The sequence below is a fragment of the Pteropus alecto genome, unplaced genomic scaffold, assembly GCF_000325575.1.
Source record: "Pteropus alecto unplaced genomic scaffold, ASM32557v1 scaffold111, whole genome shotgun sequence".
NCBI classification, from domain to species: Eukaryota; Metazoa; Chordata; class Mammalia; order Chiroptera; family Pteropodidae; genus Pteropus; species Pteropus alecto.
This window is the reverse complement of record NW_006431915.1, coordinates 3,977,816-4,004,622: the sequence shown is the minus strand read 5'-3', so window position 1 is coordinate 4,004,622 and position 26,807 is coordinate 3,977,816. Positions and strand designations below refer to the sequence as shown.

The 26,807-nt window shown below is 40.5% G+C and overlaps 1 pseudogene; it reads right to left on the bottom strand.

Moving 5' to 3' along the window:
- Positions 1-15,384: 15,384 nt before the first annotated feature.
- Positions 15,385-16,697, bottom strand: LOC102898065 (annotated as a pseudogene).
- Between the last annotated feature and the right edge of the window lie 10,110 nt (positions 16,698-26,807).

The window sequence follows — 26,807 nt, the reverse complement described above, 5'->3', positions numbered from 1 at the left end:
GTTGTTGATGTAATTCATGTAAGAGATGACATGACTACCTGCATGAGGGGGGTAGCAATGGGGAAGGAGAGGAGAGTACATGATATGGGGATTAATACAGATTTCTGACTTGGGCAATAGGTGAATATTGTCACTAAGGTAGAGAACACTAGAGGAGAAGTTGGTTTTGAGATGGGGAGATAACTTCAATTTTGGAAATAATAATACATTAAATTTTTTGACTGTTTACTTCACTGTTTAATAACATAACTTTGCTTGATCAACAAGTTTTTCTGGTGGTCTTTTAAGGAGATGAGTCAATGATTAGTACCTGATGTTTTTGAAGGTTTTGGGAAATAAACCTTGAAGTTGGAAGCAAACATCCACATCCTAATTCCAGGAATCTGTGAATGTTACCTTACATGGCAAAAAGGATTTACGAATGTGATTCAGAGATGGGGGGATTGTCCTAGATCATCTAGGTGGCCCAATCTAATCACAGGGTCATTGAAATGAAGAACCTTTCCTGGTTGGGTCAGAGAAATAGGATGGAAGAAGAAAGAGGAGGGGCTCAACGCTCCACTGCCGGCTTCGAAGGTGGAGGAAGGGGGCCACGAGCCAAGGTATGTGGTAGCCTCTAGAAGCTGGGAATGGTTCTCAATTGATAGCTCCTAAGGAAATGGGGATCTCAGTGTTAAAACTACAAGGAACCAAATTCTGCCAATAACCCAGTGAACAGGAAACAGATTCTTGCCTAAAGCCTCCAGAAAGGAATGCAGCCTACAGACACCTTGATTAATCTAGTGAGACCTGTGTGGACTCTTGACCTACAGACTTGTAAGATAATATATCCGGGTGGTTTTAAGTCACTGTGTTGGTGGTAATGTGTTAGAGCAGCATGACAAATGAATACAGGCCCTGACATGCATGGTTAAGAGATATATCAGTTAGGGTCCAGTCAGGAGCTTAGACCAAATTTGAACAAATCGATTAGAAAGAACTGTTAACTAGTAAAAGGAGATTAACAAATAAAAAGAGTAAAAGAGAATTTTAAAGAATGTAGGAACAGCAAATGTAGGGAGCAGCTACTACCTCTAGTATCCAAGGAAGGAACAAACTTGGCCAAACGGTTTTAAGGAAGTATTGCAAGGTGGGAAATTGACTGGAACAAAGACCTTGAAGCAAGCCTTGATGAGCAATTGTTAGTGCTGATGAATGTTTTGCATTGTAACCTTCCAGGAGTAAAGCATTTCCTGAAACAAACAGCTAAATTAGCTTTGCTTGTTCTCAGTATTGTTTAACATAGCAATAGAAAGATATGCAGGTCCCAGTATTATTTTAATAAGGGGAACAAAATTATGTTGATTTAAATTCTCATTATCTTTGTCATTCTGATAGGAGGGAAAAGATACCTTCGATGTTGTTTAAATTTATGTTTCATAAATCAGTTGCACAGCTTTTCATATGTAGTTCTGTATGAACTCCTCCTGTAAATTGATCATCTTTTTCTGATTGGTTTGTAAGAATGTTGCACAACAACATTATTAGTTCCTTATCCTTTGCGCTCCGATTTTTCCCAGTTTCTCTTTTTTACCTTGTTTTTACCTTTTAATACAGAAATATTGTTTATATTAATATTATAATTGTCATCCCATGAATCAGTCTTTTCTCTTTAAGATTTCTAGGTTTTAGCTCATGCTTTAAAATGCCTTTCCATATACACCAAAATCCTTAACCGCGCTTCCCTCCGGAGGGTGGGAGTGTAGAGGAGTGGGAAGAATGCTTATGCTTTGGGATTTATACATTTGTGTGCTATTTGAATTTATTATAAAAAGTATGCTCTACTATACTACTTCTATTTTTAAAACATAGAAATGCTTTATCCATACCAAGATAATAATCTAGAGCTTTTCATGGGCTCTAATCCCAGTTTATGAGGATTCCGCCCTCATGACCTCATCTAACCCTAATCACCCCCTAAAGGTCTCACCTCCTAATGCTATCTTGTTAGGGGTAGAGCTCTGGTACATGAATTTGGGGGGACACAGACATTTTGTCCCTGCCATAGCCCCTTTTGAGTTTCCTTCCTTTTTATATTTTGTCTTGGTAGTTTACCTCACTACTATCATCCAAACAAATCTGGTAGTTCTGGTTCTAATAGTTAAAATAGTTACTTTTATATCTCCTCTGGTATGTTTTTGTTTAGATCTTCTGAGCTTTGTCCCAAAACTATTATCATACATTATTATTATTTCTATATTATGTAAAAGGATTTTTAAAAGGACACCAAAATTTGGTGTCGGTCTAAAATTTACATAGACAAGTCGGTCTAAAATTTCAAAGCCCCTTAAATCTCTTAAAATGTACTGAATAGCTCTGATATTTTGAGTACTTACTATGGACTAGGCATTTCACATGTTACTCATTTAATCTTCAGAACATTTCTTAGAGATGGGTATTGTTATTCTCATTTTCATGTGAAGAAATCAGTCCCCAAAAGTCTAGGAAATGCCCAAGTTCAAACAGTAAGTGGATTCAAACCAGAATCTCTTTCTACAATGTTTCTGCTCTTTCCTGCTCCTCACATTCCTTCTATATCTTAGGAGAAGAAAAAAAGCTAGGTCATCATCATCCTTGTTCTTTTTTTTTTTTTTTTAATGAATCAAACAAAAAGGGTTGGAAGTGAGACTTCTTTAAGTTTAATTTATTTACTTTTGAACTATGTAAATGTTTTATATTTTTTGAAAAATAAAATCAACAGGGAAAATAAAGCTAACCCTAAAATTGAAAATTGGTTGAAAGTAATAACCTTAACTTTTTATCAAATTGATTACATAATCACACAGAGAAAAGAACACAGAAAAGAATTATTGCAAGTGACTTTGGAATATGTTCTTCTGGTGTACATTCTTGGTGGCGTATATTCTAAGGAGAAAAAAACTGCAAATAATTTCAGACTTCGCTCAGTAGTTTTATTATTACGAGTAATACTTGCATTATAATTTTCACAGCGCTTTACATACTGAGATAGAATAAGAACATTAATGTCATTAAGATCCAAAATTTGCATTGTGAGAAAAATGAGATACATACGAAAAACAAAGTAAAAACCCTGTGTTAAGTTTGAACTGTACACGTTAATATGAATGCATGGTTTAAATTTACTTTCTCTGTTCACTGAAAAGACCTAAAAGCAACAATAACCCAGTTAGCAATATTAACTGAGAATCTATGCCTCATTCTTGAAGGATAGTTTTGCTGCCAATTCTGGAAAAGTCTCATCATATGGGTGGGAAAGGATAGGGTGCCCTGGGCTGTGACTTTTTCAGGTATGGAAACAATTCAGTGCTTAATTCATCAGTTCAGGACTTTCAAGTTGTTTGTCAGGGGTGAGGTATGCCCCCGGTCATCTTTGTCACCCTCACCTTGTCTTTTGTAAAGGCTACATTGCTCACTAATGCTTTTATGTGCAAGTGGACTCTTTGGAGTGACTGTGAAGGTGGGCTTGTGTCCTAGTTCTGTCTGGATTGGTGCAAGGTGGGAAGCTGGAGTTGAGAACAGAGGAAATCCTGAGAATGTAGATCCCTGGGAATCAGCAAAAATTCCTGGAAGAACTTCATTTTCAAAGGCTATAGAATTGGTAAGATCAACACTGATGTGACCAAGGAGGTAAAGACAACCCAATACCTGAGTTGTAGGAGGAATGAATAGAAAATAGCACTATTACTTACAATAGTAGTATATCTACAATAGGAAGAAAGGACAGAATTGGAAACTACTAAGGCCCAGAGAAGGATGGAAGGATCTAGAAGGCCCAAGGAGGCCTGGAGGGATCTACTTGGCTGGATGCTGTGAGGAGGGATTGTGGGTTCACCTTCCTCTTTAAGGGCCTTCTCCGTCCTCAAGAACACTGTCATTGCCCCGCAGCTCCGTGAGGAAGAGAGCCTAGAACCCTAGTCTGCAGTGTACATTCTCAGTGCTCAATTGTCTGAGGCTGACGTGCACTTCAGCTAAACTGCTTTCAGATGCGCCTCAGTGACTCTTAGAGCACGCGTTTCATTTTACACTTCCTGTATAGGATGAGGTTCCTGTTTCTGTTCCTCTGCTGTTTACAGAGGAATAAAAATTTACCAACATTTGGGAAAAATAGACACATCAATTTGGCAGCCCCCAGGAGACATTAACCTCTTCCTCTTCTCCTTCCTACTTTTCTAAATCAATTATGTTGACACAGAGAGCCACTTGCGACGGAAACTCTCAGGAAAGGTTAGAATGCCATTAAGGGGAACAAGGCCAGGGTAGGAGTGGGAAATAGGATTTGTATTTGAAGCTCACAGACCATCTCTCTGGGTTTGGTAGAGGGCTCCATGATAAAACCCTCATCATAATCAGTCACGGGCTGTGGACTGAATTATTAAGAGCATTCAGGATACCTGCAGGGGGACAGAGTTCTTCAACTCGTATTTATCAGACACAGTCTTAGCTCAGGTGTCTCTGGGCCAAGGTGTCTTGTATCTTTGTGTTAGAGCTGGTGTGGAAAACAATGCTCTGAGCCTTTGAAAGCCTTGACTCAGATGCTGGGGCCTCAGCTCTGTCACCAGGGGCAAGTCCTGTGTGAAGGAGTATTGCATGTGCCTGCTTTTCTGGGACTCTGTGCTCTTCAGGTACAGAGGACAGGGACTGAAAAAATCACCTGAGCATGACATACAGAAAACCCTCTTGAAGTTTTCAAAGAAGGGAAAATAGACAATAGTTCATCTACTATAAAATGAATAACAGGGAAGGAGCACAGATCTGTATTCAATAAAGAAAATCAGATTGCCTACGAATAATGCCTGAAGCTTGCCTAGAGAGAGGAGAGTGGAAATTCAGTCCTAGCCACTCACTCTAGTTTCTTAAGGTCAGTGCAGAGTCAAAAAGAGGAACAAAGGTGTAGAATTAAAAGGTAAAGTTTTGTCTAGTCAACCCTAGGCTGCCCAAGGTTTAATCTTAATCTCACATTTTCATAAGGATGTAGGTCCTCATTCTCTGAGGATGCCAATCCTAAAGCAAGTCCCTATTAGAAAACAGAGCTCTCAGAGGGGAGGCTCACAGGAAGGATGCAGATTCCCTGTTGTGTCCATCCATCCAAATAAAAGAATGATGAAGCTGGGCCAGCGGTCTTGCCCACCAGTGTCAGCGTGAGATATATTGGAACTACTGTTGGTTTTGGAGGCAGAACTCCTGGGTCCTGATTTTGGACAAGTTATTTAACTTCCCCAAGGGTCAGGTTCCTCTTCTGAGGTAACACCTGGCCTCCATACCTCACAGGGTTGTTGTGAGGGTCACATGAGGTAATTTTGGTGCTTTCAGAGTCTCCCCCAAATGGCTCCTGTCTCTTTGCTCCTCTCTTCACCAGAAGTAACAACCCAGGCTCTTTGATTCTCAGAATGGAGGTGTTGACTGAAAGAATCTGATGTAGCACAGGTCACGCTTTCCCATGAACAGATTACTCTCTCCTTTTTTCTGCATTCCTCTTCCTGGGATGCAGTTTCAGGGCCCAGTGCAGCCTAAGGATCGACACTGGAGGGGACAGGGAATGTGAAAGAAAGCCTTGGTGTGAGGAATAAGAGAAGTACTGTGAAGTCTGGGATGCGGGGGGAACTCTGTGTTTCCCGCTCTGCCAATCCCAGCATTCTCGACTTTAGCTTATTCCTCTTGTCTTCTGTAGCTTCTTGGACAAGCTCCCTGTTATAGGCGGTTGGCGGCAACCATTTTGTCAAGGTACCACTGTGCACTGTGGAACAGAGTGGAAGCTGACATTCGAGGAAGATTCTGCCACCTCAGAGTCCCATGGCTTCCATCGTTCTTCTGAGGCAGTCAACTCAGTCTCTCCCCTCAGTCTCTCATGGACCCTTGGAAGACCCACTAACTAGCCCCTCTCTCAGCCCCTATACCTCTGGTTTCTACCTTCTCACTGGATTCTACAGGAGCCCAAGTTCAAGACCATTTGTGGACTCTATGATACTGGCTTCCATCTTCCCTGTGGACTCTCCAGAGTTATGTTTGCTTCTGTTGCCTCTTTGCTTGTAAACCCCATGTGGCCCACCATTTTCCCTTACTGAACTCTTACTGCCTCCTTTCCTCTCATCGTGTCCTATTCCCTCAAAGTACCTCTTTGTCACTCTTTTCCTTTCGCCTCCATCACTGGCTTTCCTATTGTGAAAATCTGGTTGGAAATGCTAAATTTCTGAGCACTGCTTTGTTTAGGACTCAAACCTTCCTTTCTATGTATGACATGATAGGGGATTATAGAATTCTGATTGTCTGGCCTATTCCACTATTTTTCATCCCAGATCACCTCTTGGTTGAGTCTTATCACCAAGGAAATCAGCTGATTAATTCCATGAAATTGATAGAAAAGGAAGTTGGGTTGTACCCAAAGGAAAGTAAGTACAAACCTAACAGACAGTGTAATTGCATGTTGTAGCCAAATCACAAACAAATTGCAGCCTGGCACTAGACTCACACAGGAGTGACTCAGGAAGTATTAAGGATAAAAACCTTAGAAGTATCATTGTTAATAGATAAGAAATGTCAACAATTTAAACCTTAAATTTGCAGAGAGTAAAGGACCAAGAAAAAGAGCAAAAGCACATGCAGATTAAAGCATGGCAACCTGGCTCTGGTGGTCTTGTCTGGTGGATCTTGGGGGAAAGTGATACTTCTGCAGTCACCAACTTGGTCCTAATGGTCTTGGGTGGAAGGTGCCATTTCCTGCAGTCACCTGTTTTGGAATGATTCCTCAGATCCCTCTGTTTGAGGTCTCAGGACAGCCTTGCAGTGATTTCGTGTCGCTTAAGTGTCTTGACTCGGAAGGCGTGGGTTTACTATTGTGTCAGTTGTTAATAGTTCCTGGGGCAGGGTCCATAGTCTTTCTCTGATGTCTGATCTAGTAACTCGGAAAAAATAAGGAAACATATTATTATTCAAGAGACATAGGACAGAGTTAACAGAATATTTTGATGATCCAAAAGAAAACTTAGTCATTTTATGGAAAAAAAACCCTACTTTTACTTTTTTGTGTATTATCTATTTTATAATCAGCAGTAAAAGATTTAAAGGTCTTTTTTTTCAAATAAATCCTATAACATGGAATATACTCTGTGTTTGTCTTTTTGTAATTTATAGAATTAAATTAAATATACTTTTATACGTGTTTGTAGACTACATAAATACGTAATGAATATATAATTTTAGTTTTAAGATATAACTTGTCTTATCATATTAAAACAAATATATATATTACATTGAGTTATTTAATAAATGAACAATTCCTTAACAGACAAGCTATATTCATTATTTTACATACACATTCACATTTTCTGTAATTATTATACTAAGTATAGTCTTAATCACTTTTATTGATTACCATATTTGGCCAAGGTAACCAATTTCTTTATTCTACAGACATATGGAAAACTAAAAGGTGAGAAACCAAGAACTGCCTCACTAAATTTTTAGTAGTATGTGTTTTAGTTTACCTGTTACCTTTTTAGGAGGCAGAATAAACACATCATCCAAAGGCATTTACACATTCTATTAATATATAGTTCTTGTATAATGTATATGAATAGGGATATAATAAAACTATATAATTTTTTTAGCTTAGAAACTGTTTTAGCTTCTATCTATATAATATATATCAAGTAACTCAGCATTTTCTAAAATCTTAGCATTTTAATTACTTGGAAATTACAGTTTTAGCTAAAACATAATTAAGTCCTCATGATTTGTAGTACAGTAAGAGTTTTACAAGATAAAATCCTTTAAAAGACATCTGTTTTATGATTTCACTTAAACACAATTTTATATTTTGTTCCAACAATGATCTTTTTCTTGTCTCATAAAACCAATATATAAAATTTGGAAAGCTTAAAACTTCCGAAGTTTTCATCTTGGTCTTATATAAACTAGAATATTGTCTTAGCATTCATTTTATATAATAAAACCAGGGCAATATAGATAAGAGAGTTGTCTTTAATCAATACAATTAACTCATTCCTTTTTGTCCAAAATTTATTTATCAGGAATGTTACAGGATACTTTTAAAAATATACTTTATAAATTTTGTATTCACAAAGCAATATTTAAATCATAAAATGATATTTAAAAACTATTATATTGAAGCTAAGATCTTTTCTCCTCTCATAGCTGTAGTAATGAAGCCTAGTTAAATTCATTTGTCTACACTTTATAACGCAAATTTTTTTTCTTAGATGTTTTTGACTAGTATACAAAATAAGGTCAATGATTTTTTTTCTGAGCAATTGATCTTTAAAATTTCCCATGTGAAGCAAAGAGAGAGGGAAAGAACAATAATAACAAAAACATGAGAAAGAGGTAGTTTTAGACAGATATGAAATTATCACTGTAAAATTACAGGTTATTTCTTCTCTATTTGGAGAAAGGAGAAAGTTTAGACGCAGCCAAATCTTTTTTATATATACATAGACACAAAAGAGAAAGTCATTACAGCTAGTTTAAACAATAACTCAAGCCCTGGACAATTTTATCAAGCCACACAATTAAAAGCCAGTGCTTATTCATCCCTGAAGAATGGAAATGGAGGGGAAATATCCTACATTAATCACAGTGATCTCTCTCTTTTAGACAGACCAGTTATACAATCTCCTCTTAAGAGTTTCTTTTCCTTTTTTACCTCGGGCATTTCTCAAATGAACATTCTCATTCATGTCAAAGTTCCCCAAGTGGCTACTATAATTCTAATCTATCCATTGAAGTTATGCCAGGAGGTAGCACAAGCTTATTAGCAGACAAATCCATGAAAGGTTGCTTGACTGTTGATCAAAAGTAAAATATCACTTGTGTTTCAAGTCCTCAGCCCTAAAGTTAAGCTGCTTCTACTTGCTGACTTGAGAAATTAGCAGCCACCTGGCTCACAGATTGTGAGGACGACTTCTCATACCCAGAGAAGACTGGGGAAAGTTCTCACAGACAAACAGAAGGTGTTGGACAGACAAGACAGGAGATGGTGTTAAAAGCCAGATTTCACCAAGGGGCACCAAAGTCTGATTGGAAATAAAAATTCCAAGAGACAAGTAATAAAGCGATATTCAAGGACCAAAGAGACAACCAGAGTCTAAATTCGGTGCAAAGCCACACACATAAAAAGGGACCTCGAGTGTCCTGAGACTTAAGAAGTCTCAGATATGCACATTATTACTGAGTTAAGAAGGCCAGTCCTTTGTAGAGAATCTCCAAATGTCCTAGTCAGGACACCAGGAGCAAAAGTGTAGCTTGATGAAGTCGTATATTAGCAACAAGGGAAGTTACGCACCAGAGGCATCATGGGGTATGGTATGTCTCCAAGAAAAGGAAAAGTTATGATATGATTTGGGCAAGGGTGACATTAGGTGAAATTTATACAAAACAGTATTTTGATAAGTTAAAGCAAAACAGGGCTGTATGTAAAGGGGTAACATAAGGTCTGGATGGCAAAGTGGACACAGGGCCTCCTTTCCTTTGAAACTACGAAGTAAGGTAGACATGGAAAATTATATCCCTCTTACCTGAATCTGCACCTGGGTTGGAAATCAAGGCAGCTGCTACTCTGTGTCAAAGTAAATTGGATCCTGGAGGCAAGAGCAGGAAGTTTTGTTCATACTGCAATGATTTCAAAAACAAAGTTTCTGATAAACTATGATTTTAGAAAACAAGATTTATCAGTAGCAAAGTAATAGTCATTACTATATCGCATTACTACTGAGTGTCATTAGGGCATTTAACAGATGTGGTGTCTCCTTGGGAGGAATATAATTTTCTGCTAACTTTGCAGCTGGGTTTATCTGAATTCTGTGTCTATTTTCCCAGGTTGATGAACAGCCTGGTGGCTTTTCGTTTCTTCAGGCCAAACTAATTTTCACTTTCTCAACATGTAACCCCGTCTTGTTTTACCAGCTTTTGGAAGTTGCCAGAAAGAAGCTGTGGTGGCATGGGACCTTTTCTGGAACTGACTGATCTTTTCTTTCCTGTTTCCCACTTCCTAGCATGAGCCATGCAATTTCAGGGCCTCAGTGCAGCCTGGGGTTGTAGCTGAAGGAGGAACCCATAAGGAACAGAATGAAAAAGCAAGCCTTGAGGTGAGGCATAAAAGGAGTGTTATTACGTCTAAGATGTGGGGGAATGGAAGGGGCAGCTTGCTTCAGGTGGCCTTACTCTTGCCAGACCCTCTTGTGGCTAGTTGCAGCTTGTAGTCTGTTGCAGTTTCTGCTAGGTCAAGATCTGTGCAGCAAGGGTTGGGAAAGCATCATTGTTCAGGCTGATTTGCTTCTGGGAAGCCGGTTAAAGATGCTGCTCCCTCTGTGTCCCCTTTAGTTCGCATTACTCTTCTGCCTGAACCCTCTTTGACTTGGCATCCACCCTCTTACTAGACCTTCCAGAAGACCAATTAGCAGCTGCTCTGTCTGAGCCCTTTCACTTCTGGCCTATTTATCAGCCTCTCTTCCCAGGACCCTACAGAGTCTCATCTCTCCCTGCTGCTCCCTATCTTGTGTCTGACTCTGCTCCCACATAGTGTATTTTCTTCTCCCCCTTCACAATGAGTCCTACTCCCTCCTCACTCATTTTATCCCCATTACTGGCCTGCTTTCTGCCACCAGAGGCTCTGCCCTTGGCTCCCACATTCTCATTCATCTATTTTTCCACTTCCACAATGGCTTTATCTCCTCTGCCTGGGAGTCCTTCTTGCCTTGGTCTCTCCTAAGTTTTCCCTTATCCTCCCCCCACCACCCACTTTCACATCTTTTCTACCAAGGTCCTTTCTGCCTCCACCTCACTCCCCAAGTCCCCTTATTCAGCCTCAACACTAGGCGCCAGATCCCTTTTTGCCTCTGGAGCTACAATCTATAATTTATAGACTATCTTCTACCCTCATTGTTTTACCCTTCCTCCTCTTCCCTAAAACGCACTCAGATACTAGACCTTCTTCCCTACCTCTTCACATGAGTCTACCCTTTTTGTCAGGACCTCAACCTCTCTTCTCTCACCATCTAATTCGCTCCATGAATTTTACTGATTAAATTGCCTGTCAGCCCCACCATCAACTGTCTCTACCCTACCATTGCTGGACCCTACTTTAACAATGACACAAACTAGCTTGTGTTCAATCCTACTGAACACTGTCTCAGAGAGATCATCTTCAGAAAACTCCCTTTTGTCTGACTTCTTCTGTTGCAAGAATCTTAGGTATTGACTGATCCAAAAACTCGCCCATTTCAACCTTTTCCTTGTGGCAGGTGTCCGCTGAGGACTTCTCTCTACCTTCTCCTACTGTGATTTCCAGCAGGAGTTCTTTTCTCTCCATACGTCAGGTTCTGTCTCTGGGGAGATCCTGCAACCAGACGTGTGGAAACAGATAGACTCTTTCCTCAGCCCTGTTGTCCAAAAGCTCCTGGAGATACAAATCACAAAGAGTAGATTTCCAGATTTAGGAGGAGAAAGAGAAGGGATATTTTTAAAACAATGGAGGGCACACTGCCAACTTTATCTGTGACTCCCTTAGCATCACTTGCTATTGAGCTCTACTCCACAGCCCTCCGACGATTCTGGAGATAATGAAGGCCAATCAGAGTAGCTGCATAGTCCGTAGGAGCTTCCAAATCCTAAATCCTTGAGGGACTAGCAGAAATGTAGGGAGCTCTTCAGAGGTCTCCCCTCTCTGCCCAGGAAATCCCTGTTCTTTGATAGCTATCTCCCACCAGTCTTTCTTTGTTTTATTCGATTACTAATGCCCTCCTGCCCCAATCCAAATGTAGATAACCAATCTCCCCCGTAGCTTTCTCAGCCTCAGACCTTGCTCCCATCTTAAAGCCTAGCCCCAGCCATTGGTGAAAAGTTCCAGAGGGAAGCAGCTCACCAACGAAGGACAGTATCTTCTCTGAGTGTCTACTTTAGGAATATGATGATGGTGATAAATTTAGGTTGGATTTAGGAATTCTTTTAGGTGTTAAACAGTTAAGGGAGATACTCAAGGCTAAGCAATCCTCAGCTCTGGAGCAGACTGGGTCAGCAGAAACCCTGTATAGCTAAGCTTCAGACCCCAAGGAAAGCCAGAAAAAGAATAGAATATAGCTCCAAAAGATGAAATTAACTTGAGAGATCTAAAGTTTAATGCATCAATGAGCGAGGTAGGGTTAAGGACCTTCTAAGCCAAATAGTCACCCACCTAAGACCAGAGACTTAGCTGATACCCTAGTGAACAAGACCCCTTGTTTTTGTCCCAGATAGAATGGATTTCTACAAAAAGTCACTTGAAGAAAATGGATGAGATGCTTGTTTCAGTGGCTTTGTCCCAGGACACAAGGCTAAAGACAAGGTCACTTGCAAAAAATCACAACTGCGCATTATCCATATTCTGTTGAAATCAGAGGTGTCTTTGGGTGAATCACAGAGTCACTGTTTCGAGCATTTGGGACACATCGGTAAGAAAAACAAAGCTCCCTGCCTGTGTGGAGCTTACATCATTGGTCCCTGAGTCAACTCCCTCGGATCCTACTCAAAACTGTATCAAACGGCCTTCACTTTCCAGAAGCTTCTGCGCCTCCCATCCCCTCAACAGATTTGCTGTATGCCTCACTTCTGAAAGGAACCATAAGCCTTTAGATGAGAACTTTTCATTATCAAATCTTCAAAAACAGTTGCATCTCACCCTCTTTTCCTCTTTCTGTGCCGCTGTACGAGAGAAGGGTCCTTGTGGGAGGTCTTCCTCAACCCTCCCAAGAAGGGATTGGTGCCCTCACTTTCCCCATCACAACTCTTGTTACACTGTGTGCTAAGTTTGGGATGTTATCTACCTTCCCTGGGGACCAGGACCTTCTTTACCTTCCTCACTGCTGGCCTGGTGTGTTGCATCTAGTTAACGGTCAATAACTAACCGTTCAGCAGAATTAACAAGCGAATGTTGGGCGTGATCTGTGCGAGAGAGGCCCTGCCCAGCGCGTTCTGGGGGCGGGGCTCCGACTCGTGGGCGGGGCTACATCCAGCCTGCCGCGCAGGGGCGGGGCCGCATCCGGGGCCTGGGCGAAGGCCCGCTTTTGAGCTCGCCTCCCGCTCTCTGGTGGTGGCCTCCCTGGCTTTTCAGGAACAGGAGTCTCGAAGCAAGGTCTGGGGATTCACCCTCACACATGAGGTTATAACGGGGCTTTCTGCAATCTGAGGGGCCTTTCCACCACCTCTGCTGCTGTGCTCCACCAGCTGTCCTTTCACCTCGGCTCGCGGGGCATCGCGGACAAGGCTGCAGCCTCCAAAGGCTCTGGGAGATCCTGAGCGTGGGAACTGCAGGGCTGGCCCATGCTGTAGTTGCCACATGGACTTGGCAAGGTCAGCATCTCACACGGCCTCCTGCAGAACCAGTATCCATACCATGGAGAGGGCCCACCGCCCGCTGGGGATTGTTTTCAGTGGAGCTGCCAGGAAGGCGCTGGTGCCTTTGGCAAGGCCGGGGGGGACTAGTACGTGAGAGTTCCCAGGTCATGGCTCATCAGGGCGGCGTGACAATGGAGGAGGACATGAAGCCACTCCTGAGGGGCAGAGGCAGAACCCCGTGCAGACTCCAAGATCACACCTCCCATGGCCGGTGCTGAAGCCTCCAGCAGACGCGGTGGAGCTGCAGGTCATTAAGTCTCCGCGCGCCCTCGCAACTCAGGTATGGATACCACACCATGCTTTTGTTGAGGGCCTCCTAAGTTTCAGGTCTTGTGTAAGACGGAAACTCTGGCCATGGTGGTCATTACTCAAGATGGAAAGGAGATACTGCGTTTTTTCTGCTTTCTGGGAGGACAGGTTTTCTTCTCTTGCATAAGTATTATATAGCGAATTTGCAAGATATAGAATAGTAGAATGCAATACCCCATGGAGTCTTAACCTCAAAATAGTACTAACATTTTGATGTACAATATTTCTTTTCAGGTTTTGCTATGCGTATTTTTATAGTGTTTAAATAATATATACACACATTTTTTTAAAAAGGTAAGAAAGCAATATTTTATAATTAGCAACTTATGCAGTATCGTGCACTCTTCCTAAACATTTTAAATGTTTTCCATATTAACATAATCATTCTATTGTTACTTTGATAATTAGGTTTGTTCTAAGTTTTTGCTGTTTTAACGTGACCTAACAGGTTTACGCATAATTGTATTTTTGAACTGTCTTATTCCAAAATCATAAAGCTTCTCCAGAACTTCACATTATTTTCTAAACCAGAGTTCCACCCTTGACCATTTCTCTTCTTTTTCTGTAACCTACCCATGCCATAAGTTATCTCAGTGCTGACCTTTCTCCTTTGCTTCAAATTTATACATCCAAGTGATTGCTAAGCATTCCCAACCTTGATTTCTCATTGGTACCCTGAACTTAAAATCTGTAAATTTAGCTCCTCATCTTTCTCTATCAGCCACTCTTGTTCTCCTAGTCCTAGGCCCAATTAATAACACCTGGTCTCCAAGCCGGACACATAAGAGCCTCTCTGTGCTCCCCTCCTCCATCCTTGCCTTTAATTAGCCAGTAATTGAGTTCTGATGATTCTATCTACTAAATATTTATCAAATTTTATTTTCTCAAACTACCACATCAACATCATTGCACCAAACTCTACAGTAGCCTCTTAACTAATTTCTTTGTGCCTCCAGCTTTGGCCTTCTTAAATTCTTTCCTCTCACTACCTTCAGAGCAGTCTGCTTATAGTAAACATGACCATGCCTTTAAATCCTTCACTGTGTTTCCTACTGAATGAAACCTGTGCTTCCCAACATGGTACAGGGCCCCCTACTTGCTCATCTCTGTCTTTAGCTTCTTCTGCTTTTCTTTACTATGCGTTTTTCTACTTCAGTAACAAATGCCAGTTTTGTTCAGTGCTTCCATGTCTTTACTCATGATTTCATTATCTGGAGTTCCTTAGTTCTCAGTCTACTAAAGCAGGTCAGGGGCTGTATTGTTTTTCAAGGAATTTGTCCATTTTATCTAAGTTGTTGAATTTATTACATTGTCGTTTGTAATATTTTCTTAGTCTTTTCATGTTAGTAGATCTGATGATATCCTCTCCTTCATTCTCGATATCGATAGTTTGTGTCTTTGTTGGTCAGCCTGACTAGAGGCTTATCAATTATCTTTTTTTCAAAGAAACAGCTTTTGGTTTCATAGATTTTCTGTATTATTTTTCTGGTTTTTCATAGATTTCTGCTGATATTTTTATTGTGTCTTTCCTTCTGTTAGCTTTGGGTTTATATTGCCTTTCTTTTTCTAGTTTCTTAAGGTGAATACTTATTAGATCATTGATTTGAACCTTGTTTTTGAAGTGAACATAACTGCAAGCTTTTATGGCCTTTGTAAAATAAAAGATGAAGGTCAGAACTGGATCATTTGGCCCTCTCTCTTGTGTCTCTTCCCAGTTCAAAATGCTTAAATCTCTTACTAACCGGCATTCTTTTATATCTATAGCTAGACTCAATGCATTCAAACCTCAGTATAATCTTCTTTGTAGTTTTAGCCTTTTTCTGGAAAATTGGCTTAGTCTGTTCGCCATGGCCACTTTCCTTCCTGTAATAACATTGTTTTCCCTGGACACACGAGAATCCTTGTACTGTGTCATTTTGTGGGGTTGTGCTTGCCACACTTCTTATAGAAAGTCTGGGTTTTAGGAATGTTTGTGGGGCACTATTGCTATAAGCTTTTAATGCTATAAATTTCCCTATAAACGCTGATATATTTGTATCTCACAAATGTCGATATGTTGTCTTTTAATTTTCAATTCAAATTATTTTATAATTTCTGATTTGAATTCTTTGTGTTATTTAGAAGCATGTTAATTTCCAAATATTGGAGAATTTTCAAAATACCTTTTTATTGATTTCTAATATAATTTTGTTATGGTGAGAGAACATTGTACAATTTCAATTTTTAAACCTTATTGAGATTTGTTTTATGACTCGTTATATATTCTATCTCGGTGACTGTTTCATGTATACTTGAAAAAAATGTGTACTCTGCTGTTTGCTGGATAGTTTTCTATAAATATCAGTAAAGTCAAGTTGGTTTATAGTATTGTTCAGATTTTCTATGTCCTTAATTTCATTTCGTTTCTTTATTATTGAGAGAGGATTGTGGAAGTGTCCGATTATAAACATGGAATTGTCTATTTCTCCTTTGAGTTCTATCAGTTTTTGCTTCATGCATTTTGAAATTCTCACTTAGAGACTATTTAGGGTTGTTTATACATTTAGGATTCTTAGTATTGTTGGCAAATCGCCCCATAATCTAATGACTCTCTTCATCTCCTTTAATGTTCCGGAAATAAGTTTGTTTGCCTGGTATTCATAAAGGAACTCCAGCTTTCGTTTGATTACTGTTTGCATGTTATATTTTTTCTTTTATTTTTTAACTTATGTCTTTATAATAGAGGTGAGTTTCATTTAGACATTGTATCATGGTGTCTTGCTTTTTTATTCAATCTGACAATCTCTACCTTCTAATTGGGGTGTGTAGACCATTTACATTGTTATTGTGGCTATATTTAAATCTACCATTTTGCTAGTCGTTTTCTATTTGTTCCATCCGTTCTTTGTTCCTTTTTATCCCCTTTGCCAACCTACTTTTGTATTATTTTTTGATTCTATTTTCTCTTCACTCGTGTCTTTAATTGTTAAACCTCTTTTTACCATTCCCCCTCGCCCTCCTGTCACAGGATTTAAAATACTCACCTTTAATTTGTTACATACATTTTAAAATAGTCATCTTCAAATAATATCGTACCACTTCATGTACAGTGTAAGAACCTTACAGCAAGATACTTTTCCCCCATCCTTTGTGTTGTGATTTACTTAGGGGCTGTATTAAAGTTAATTTTGAATTTCTTCAGTAATATATGATTATATTCTTTGAGTTAAAATATTAAAACATTTCACATAAAGTCCCTTTGATCAGCCTCTTCCTTGGAGGTAAACGGTGTTACCAGTTTGTTACACACCCTTCCAAACCTTTGCTATGCATTTACATATGTGTGTGTACATGTGTATATATATGCTCACACACTTAGAACATGTACAGTTCTTTACATAAAAGGTATATGTCTACCATTCTATAGTGTGCTCCTCTTATTCAATAATATATCTTGTCAGTTTACTCATATTAGTATGTATAAATCCACCTCATTCTTTTGAATTGTTGCATAGTATTCTCTTAAATGAATTTCCCACAATTTTCTTTTTTTCTTAGTTAATGGACATTTGTTTCTTATTATTGATTATGGTAAACAAGGCTCCACTAAACATCCTTCTGTATGCCTTATTGTGGACATTTGTAAATGCTTCTCTAGTGTACATACCTCGAATTGAAATTACATTTCTCATAGAACCCCCATCAAGAAAAAGGAGAGGAGAGGCAGAAATTAAACTTAGAAGGTTTTAGGGTTGTATTGGAGTCTGGGGGTGTGGGAGTGGGGGTTGGTGATTGGGGTAGTGATGTGATAGAGGATTTAAAGCCTTGGAAAATCTTTGGAAAATCTTATACAGTAATGGCAACATCTTTGGAACTCAGGGATGTTTGAAGGAACATGGGTTGGTAACTATTTTTGTGCCTTGGGTATAAAGAAGCAACTTTTTTTTCCCCCCATCAGAGATAGAAAAGACTTATTTTGATGGTCTATCAGAGGGGTTAAATAACTTGGCAGAGTCATACAGTGAGTACAGGGCTTGTTACTGGTCGCCTCACAGTGGAATTAGGGGCAGCCCAGTGGGCTTACGAAGTAATTGAATTTAGAGATCATTTGGTATACACCTTCGCTGTTCTTACTGGAAACGGGTGTGAAGAAGGAAAGACTTGCTCAAGATCCCATATCTCGTCAATGGTAAAGCTAGAGCTCCGGCTCTAAATGCTGATATATTTCAGCCCAACTGTAGACGGCAGAAAAGCAGAAACAGGAAGGAGATCTTAGTGCAGCTAGGGGAAGTGGTGGGGGGTGGCGGACAAGGAGACAGAGAAGCAAACAACATTGTCGTCTACCCCGCCCCCTGCAGCCCACTCTCTTCCTTTCTCCAGATTCCTGCGGACTTCTTTCTTCAGCAGCATCAAAGAAGTCCAAAAAGGAAAACTAAACAGTCCAAATTACAGGATGGAGAAAAAACCCGTTTCCATGTAAATGTTACCATTCTGCCGCAAAATAAACATAGTAGAAATAACGAGACTTTGGTTTGGATCCACGATGCGGAAGATGAGCATAAATAGTCTCTAAACCAACGAGCGGAACCGCAGTCATTCTCTCCTGGACAGTAGGGAGATGGGGGCTGGGCACATTACCCAAACACAGCTCTTCAGAGAGTGGTCTAGATCCCCTTGCAGTAATTATTAACTTTAGGCAACAAAACAAAATAAACAAAAAACCAACAAAAGTGGGAGTGGATCATTAAAACAAAAAAGCTGGGCACTCAAAGCACTTCTCACAGCTGGAAGGTTGTGGAGGTTGGATTGGAAAGCATCACCCTGGCTCTTGCCCACTTTTACAGCAGAGGTCCTCACATGGGCCCGCCCATGAGCAGACTAAGGATGCCCACTGAGAGATGCAGCATCTGGGGGATGCTGTCTTCTGGGTACTTGGGAACAGTACGTTCTTCCAGTCAAGTGCTACCAGGGACTTTCCTCTAGAGCAATCTCCCTGCCTTGGCATACCTGGGATGCCTTTTAAAAGGCAAATCCTGAACTACCCCACCAGTATGGGGGTGGGCCTGAGAATCGGCATATTAATCACTCAGGTGATTCTTGTGTCTGCCTCCTGATGTCTGGCCCAGGATGGGCTTGTCCAGTCATTTTTGCAGTGCTAAAGGTACTACTGTCTTTTTGAAGACCTGCATCAATTTTGTTGACTCTTTTTGGTAATTTCACCTGGTTCTACCTAGTTTCTTTGTTTTCTTTAAATTTCAATTGAGTTCTAGAAAATGAGTTTTTAGATCTTTGATTGGGCACACTCAGGGTGAAGAGAATTTTCCAGGGTATGAACATTAGCTGATAAGTGACCTAAGGCAGAGGGTTCTATATTGGTAAATTCAGAAACCAATTTAGAAGGCATTTTAGAATTCTTGTTTGTATATGGAGCCATGAAGTTCAAAGATATATTTCATGAGATAGCAGGTCCTCAGGTTTTAAAGTAACGAGATGTTATTTATGTTTCAGACCTAATCCCTTTTCAGGATCTCTACAAACACTTTGGGAGGGCTTTCCTCCCAAAGTACAGATAAGGATTTAAGGCAGCCATGTTAAACCTCTTCTGGAATAAGGGAAGGGTATCAACACAAAATCAAAACAAAACTCCCAGTGGTGAACTGATAGGGCCGGCATTACAGTCATAGCAATTGGGAGAATTAGGCTTTGAACTTAAGTCTTTTGGAAGCAGCCTCATGCTGTAAAAAGAATATGAATTTAATTAAATTTTGATCTTAAATTGCCACTTACTAGTTTTGTGATCCTGGTCAAATCAAGTAACTTCCTCAAGCTATCTGCATCTCTAGAATAACGTCTTGCAGAGCTGGTGGGGGTGCTGTTCTTGGAGAAGGTGTGTGAGACCTTCAGTGCAATGCATGACCATAGGTTGTGCTTAGTAATTCATGATTAGTGAATTCCAGGTTGAAGTTTTTTCCACAGATGCACAGCAGCCTCTCAGGTGAGAAGAAGTCGCCCAGCGCCTTTTAGACCAGCTGCAACTCATTCCCTTTCTCCTCCATTATCCCCTTTACACATACAATTGCCATGGGTCATTTACCCTCTAGGGTAAAAGTCCCCGATGAAATTGGTACAGCTACCGTGGGCACCAGCAGGTGCCAGCACAGGCTAAGCTTTCGGAAGGGCTGCTTCATTTGATTTTATCATTCTTCCATCGCTCAGTGTGACTCATGAAAGCTGAGCTTCCTTTCCTTTCATCCAGAGTGATTTCTGTCTCTCACAGCCTTTCTAGCTTGCTACTCTGAGCATGGGAGAAAATGCTCGGTCTTGCACTATCAAATATCAATGAAGAGGAAAGACCTCCAGTTTGGGGGATCCTTGTAACAAAACTAAGAAACACCAGTGGCTACATTTGAGCAGCACTGTATAGCTTGCAGAGTACTTTTATATCCATTTGCTCATTTAATACTTGCAAAGCTCTGGCAAGAAAGTGTTAAGGGCTGGGCTCTGGACTGCCTTCAAATTCCCATCTTCACCTCTTCCCAGCTGAATCATCTCGGGCAAAGTAACTCACTGTCTCATAGATTTAAGTGGGAATTACTTAGAACATGGTAATAAGAGCTCAGTTATTATTTCTACCATGTCCATTTTACCAAGGGACTTTGTTTTTCCATAACCTAACCATTGGTACTTAACCGAACAGGTCAAATCTCAACCGTCTTCATTTTTACACCATCATCCTTTCCTCCCCATCCCCCTGCGTCCACACCCTCCTCAGTTTTACTACCCCTCACACACAGCGAACTTTCCTTTTTCTGTTCACTACCCTTACGTGTGCTAGTCTCTCTGTCCTGGGCCTGCTTGCTGAATCCTGGTAAATACCTACTCATCCTTCAAGGAGACTGATTCCCTCCTGTCTCCATGCTCTCGGTTTGCTTTCTGTATACTTTGGTTACAACAGTTATGCGGAGTGAAATAGTCTCTCTCTCTACTATCTTCTCATCGGACTGAGTGCTCCCAGGGACTACATCTCACTTGTGTAACCCTTGTGCCTGATATCTACGAGGTACCAAGTAAATGTTGGTTTGAATGAACAAATGTGGGATTCACCAATCCAGCTAATTTTAGGTGGACACAGAAGTCATTGAGCTCACAGGCTCTGGAGCCCATGCTGGAACCCAGGCCTAGTTCTGAGTTCCCACACTCTCTGGGTACCCCTCAGGCTGCCTTTCATTGTGGCCTCCTGACATCGCTGTGTAATTTTTCTGACCAAGCTGGGCACAGAAAGACAAAAACGAATGATATGAAAGCACGAGACTTCATCCTTACAGGCCCAGAAGAGATTTCCAAATGACACCAAGCAGCTAGGGTGCAAAGGCTTGCTTCTAATGTATCAGAAAAGACAAAATTACAGCATGCCTGCCTTTGATGTGCCGTCTGTTTCGTCTGAATAAAAGGGAAACTCTGGCTCCAGGCTGATTTTCAATGGCAAAAATAGACTAAATTCCAACCCTTAAATTATCAAAAGTGCCACATACTTGACAAGCAGCTAAGCAGAGAGCAGAAACTACTGAGTTAGTAATTAAACAGAGCTTAAGTCAAATGAACAGAGACAGACATTCTTGTCTGGCGGTCAGAATAGAGGCCTGGAGAGCCCTGGGTCTGGCCCTGGTCCTTCGTGTGTTGGAGTCCAGTCCTGATGTGCAGCCTCAGTTGCCAAAGAGAGACCCTGCGGGCTCCCTCCACTTGCTTCTGTCTTCCTGGAAAGGCCCCCGGGGTGGGAAGGGGGTATATTCCTGTTGAGAGATGGGATGCGGGGAGGGGAGGCCCGTAAGGAGTCAGGAGGAGGCTGAGGAGGCCTAGTTCCCCTCCATTTCAGAATTTGTTTGCAAATATAAGAGCCCATGGGAGATTTTTTTATATATGAAGTGATTGCATGTTAGGAGCTCTCATACGTATTTTGGTATAAATTCATTCAAAAAATATTGAGTGCCTACAACAGTGGACAAAGCAAAGTCCTAGCCTTGGATTGCTGACATGCTGGTAGGGGAAGACAGATAATAAGCAAATTATAGTATTTCCATTATTAACATGGACAGAACTGTTGTGAAAGGAGGAAGATAAGGAGTTTAGGAGTAAAACAATTGCGGGAGAAGGGGAGGATGGGGCTTCTATTTATATGAGGCACTTAGGGGAGACTTTTCTGAGTAAGGTGATACTTGAGCAGAAACTTAAAAGGGCAAGAGAATTCCAGGCAGAAGGAACAGTAAGTGTAAAGGTCCTCAGTTGGAAGAGTGCTTAGCATGTTTGAGCATAAGCAAGAAGCCCAGTGTGGTCAGATCAGGGCAAGCAAGGGGCTGGGGAGTGGTAGGAGATGAGGTTTAAAAAAGATGAGGGGCTAGATCATGTAGGTATTCTAGGGACATTGACCTTTATTCTAAGTTAAAAGTGAAGGCATTGAAGGATTCTGAGCAGATCTTACATGATTTACAAGGGTCACTTGGGTTGCTGTGTTGAGAGTAGACTGTAGAGACATAAGAGTAGAAACAGGTAGACTTGTTTCAAGGCTAATGCAATAATTCAGGGGAGACATAATTGTGGCTTAGATCAGATGGTGGTAAAAAGTGGTTACATTCAGAATAACTCCTGAAAGCAGAGCTTGCAGGCTTTGCTGATAGTTTCGATCTAGGATGTAAGGGAAAGAAAGGATTCCAGGATGACTAAGGATTTGGTCCTAAGTGGAATGGCGGAGTTTCTCTTTAATAAATAGGAAGACTGGGAAGAGTAGGTCTGCAGGATGGAAATCAAGAATTTGCATTTGGGTATGATGATTCAGAGATGCCGGTTGTACCACTATAGCAGGTATTGTGAAGAAGCACAGCTCTGGGAATTGATCAGAATGCAATTTTATTTTTGCCTTCTAATGCCCCTGTAACATTTATTTGGAACAATTTTCCTGCTATTGGGTGAAAACTGGCAGGCACCATAATTTTTCTGGTCACTCTTAGGTGTCAGAAAGTACTGCCGTTCTCTTTAAGTAGGAAACCATAGTCTTGATTCAGAAATAAGAATGTTCAGTTCATTAATTAATACTTAAACACCTTCATCAAAAGTTCACGTTTCATCTGCTTCCACCTTCTTCCACCTTCACATCTCTCAAGCTAGGGCCCATAGCAGGTAGGCTGTCCCCACTGGGGAGGGAGTTAATGGTAGACTTTTTTCTCTTGATCATCTTTTCCTCATTAGCTATGGTTTCAACCATTCCAGAGTTGGAGGTCTTGGAGGGTAGAGGGGAAAGAGATCAGAAAGTTCTTAGAAAGTTCTTAGAAGACTGGTCCCAACATGATTTTACTTTCTCTGGCACTGGCACGTATTCAAAGCAGCATCTTCCTTGGTTCTTTTGTGGATTCTGTGGCCGCTCCCCTGCTGTGGCTCCTCTTTCAGCAACCCCACTGGCGTAGATGAAGTATCTTGTTCTTCTAGCTGCTGCTTCTTTTCCTGCAGCTCACTCCACACAGACTGTATTACAGTCCCATCACCGCATCAGGTAGAACAGTTGAGCAAGAATTATAAGGCTCCTGGCTGACTCTCCTATGTGGCTCACCTCTTGTCCATAGGGAACACACCTTGTGCTTTGGTTGGTCCCCAAGGGAATCATCTCTACTCTGCTACCACCCATTGCTTTAGCAGCTTTTCACCTTTAGATTCCTCAGAGAGGAGTAAGACACCAGTTATTTAGGCAACTCCTCCATCCCCTTTCTTTAAACTGCAGGGGACCCATATCAACTCTCCAAGCAAGTCATGCTCTATTGCCAGATCCGAGTAGAGGGAGGACTGCCCCCTGTTCTTTCTGTTCTTCAGGGAGAGGAGCTGATTCACAGCACAGCTCCTTTCAACCTCCCTTCAGTCCCTAGTAACCAGACCATTTTATGACCTTGATTACAGTGAGAGGTCCAAGTTAAACTGTTTTCAGATACCCCTCCTCGAAAATACTGATTTGCATTGGCCCCTTTAGTATTTGGTATCTATTGTGTAAGTTAAGGAAGTGATACTGAAGGAGCATTCAGAATTTGCCCTGTTTTAAGGTGGGCTTTAAAAAAAAAAAAATAGAAACAACACTTTAGGCTCTTAGAACTCATCCTCTATTCTGAATTGTAATCAATACTAAAATAATTACCTTTTCCAAGAATGAGTTTCTCTTCTTCATAATGTCACTTTTCATATGTGAATGTCATGGCATTTTACAAAGTGTCCATTATCTCAACCACCCTTTACTCCCTGTGAGGAAGTTTCGTTATAGATGGAGAATCTGAGGCCAAAGAACTTTAAGAGGCTGTCCCAAGGTTCAAGAAATAAGAGGCAGAGGGTGGATTTGAATTCAGGTCTTTGGCTCCAGGTTCTGAGCTCTTTTTTTCAGTCACCTCAGAGTCACTCATCACAGTTTTTTTTGTTGTTGTTGTTTTGTTTTTTTTTTTTTTAGATTTTGCTAAAGTAGACTAATTAAAAGGAAGGCAAAGGTTTCATCTTCATTCCAGTTTTCATGCATCAATCAACATTATCCGAAGTACTATGCTGAGCAAGATTCTGAGGCACAAGAGGTTTGGCAGCACAGAGTACCTAGATTTATTAGTGATGACTGCCATTGGTGCGGTAGGGGTTCTGGTGGCCTGTGTGCCAGGCATTTGGCATCACTGATCTAATTATTGTGTGTGTGTGTGTGTGTGAGTGTGTGTGTGTGTGTGTGTGTTTTGTTTCCTGGAACAGTTGTAGTTTCTGAGAACATATTAAATGAATGGGAAAAGGAAGAAAGAGCAGTCTGAGCCCATATTGCGTTACTGGAGATGACAACATTGTATACATGCATCCTGGGAGCACAACATTTTCATGATGTGGCATGAGCAAAGGAAACAGCTTTGAACTCAGAGCGGCCTTACAAATAAATAGCCACTGTTTCCCAGAAGGTTTCTCCTAAAATTTTTATTTTAAGAAATTTCAAACACACAGAAAAGTTAAAAGACTAGTACAATAAATACCAACATATCATTTTCCTAGATTCATTAATTGTTAACATTTGCTCTCTCTGCCTTTATTCTGAATTATTTGAAAGTAATTTAAAAGTTCATGGCATCAAAGCACTACCTCTTAAGAACAAGGACATTCTCTTACATAATCACAATACCATTATCACACCTGTAAAAATAATATGTAGACCAGACTTTAATTTCCCCAGTTGTCCCTAAAAGTGGGATCAGATTGCATGTGCAGCTTTTTGACTACTTCATTTTCGTGATATATTGTATGATTTTTTTTCACTTCACCAATTAATGTCCTTTAAAAATGAGCATGTTATTTTATTACTAGGATACAGTACACTTTATTTTACCAGCCTTTTACTTTTGGGCGTTTAGTCTGTTTTCTCTTTATTGATTGCTCTTGTAAATGCTGCTGCGATGAACATTGTAGGGACATGGTGGATTGGCCTTAATATACATTCCAGCCTCTTTTTGAGGGCTTTCCTATACTAAGGGACTACATTTTCCCCAGCCTGTCTTGCAGTTGGAGTTCTAGATATAATTTAGGTTCCACCAACCACTTCCACTAACTTAAGATTTGGAAGGCAAAAGCATGAGATATACAGGTCATACTTTTGCCGTTCCTACATTTCTTCTGGAAAGCATGGCCATTTCTTATTTTTTTTCTGCAGTGGCTATGAAAAGCCATTGGAGAGTTGAGGGCAGAGGCATGGCATGGTCTGATTTAGTTTTTAAAATCACACTGGCTGTTGTGTGGAGAATAGATTGTAAAGGAGCATAATTGGAATCAGGAGCCAGTTAAGGAGGGGGCTTTTCCTGTCTGGGTGAAGATGATGGTGGTTTGACATAGGTTGCTGTCTGTTGGTAGAAGAGGTAAGAGCTGGATTAAGACTCTATTTTGAAGGCGGAATCATCAGAATTTATTGCCGGATTGTAGATGGGATGTGAGAAAAATGATCCCTGACTCCCTTGTAGGTAGAGTTCTGGATGTAATTCAGCTTCCACCTATCAGAAACACTCATGAGATTGGGAAGGCAAAATTGAGGAAGAGATCTTGCCTTTGCTCTTTCTGACTTAATCCATTGCAAGTGGAGGGAAGGCTGTGTCCTGCTGTAGAAAGATGGTAGATTTGGTGGCGGGAGCATTAGGAGGTTGTCTTTTGGTGTTTTTACTTTTCTCATGAACTGAGAAACAAAGACATCAACTGAAACTGGGGGTGGATCTGGGAGGAAAGACTGGAATTTATATTGATCATATGTTGCTTCCTCCTCTAACAGGACTCCACACAATGCCTGGCCCCTAGGAAATAGCCAGTTTGTTATTGCCTGAACAATTCTCTGTTTTCATAGAAAAGTTTACCAATAAGCATCACCTTTGACTTCAATCAGTGCAGTACACTAAAACAGGGAGAATCTCACATTGTGAAAAGGAGCAATCTTTTTTATTTAAACCTCAAGTTTCAAAAACAGTTGTCTTTGAAAGTGTCAAAGGTTTAGAAATGTTTTCTGATTCTGACCCATCTCCAAAGGTTCTGTACCCTTTCCAGAAATGGCCGAGTCTCCTCAGGAACTCATAATGTTTCTTTAAGGGACAATAGCCACCTATATTTGAAAACACTTGATAAATCTCTGGCATTTTTCTGCAAGTCTTAAGGGATACTTTGCCACACCTACCTTTAAAACTTTGTGAAAAACTGGTCATTTCTCTTATGGTCAGTATTTTTTTTGTAGAGCATGTTGGCCTTTGAATTTTTTCCCCATCTCTTGTTACATTGAATCCTAATTTCTTGATTCAGATTTCTTAACCTCTCAGTATGCTCTCAGATTGGAGTTGAGTGTTTAGATTTTATATAAGGTATCTGTTGTACCAATAGTGGAAAAGTATTTGCTTTGGAGCCAGAAGATAGAGTTTTGAGTCCTTTCTCTGTAATGTCCTGGCTTTGTGACTTTGGGTTGTTTAATTCAATTCTTGAGACTGAGTTTCTTTATTATAAAACAAGATGCTTCCCACCTCATATAGTTGCAGTAATAATAACAACTAACATCTCTATAACTTTCAATCATTTTCCTATATATCATTTTATCCTCA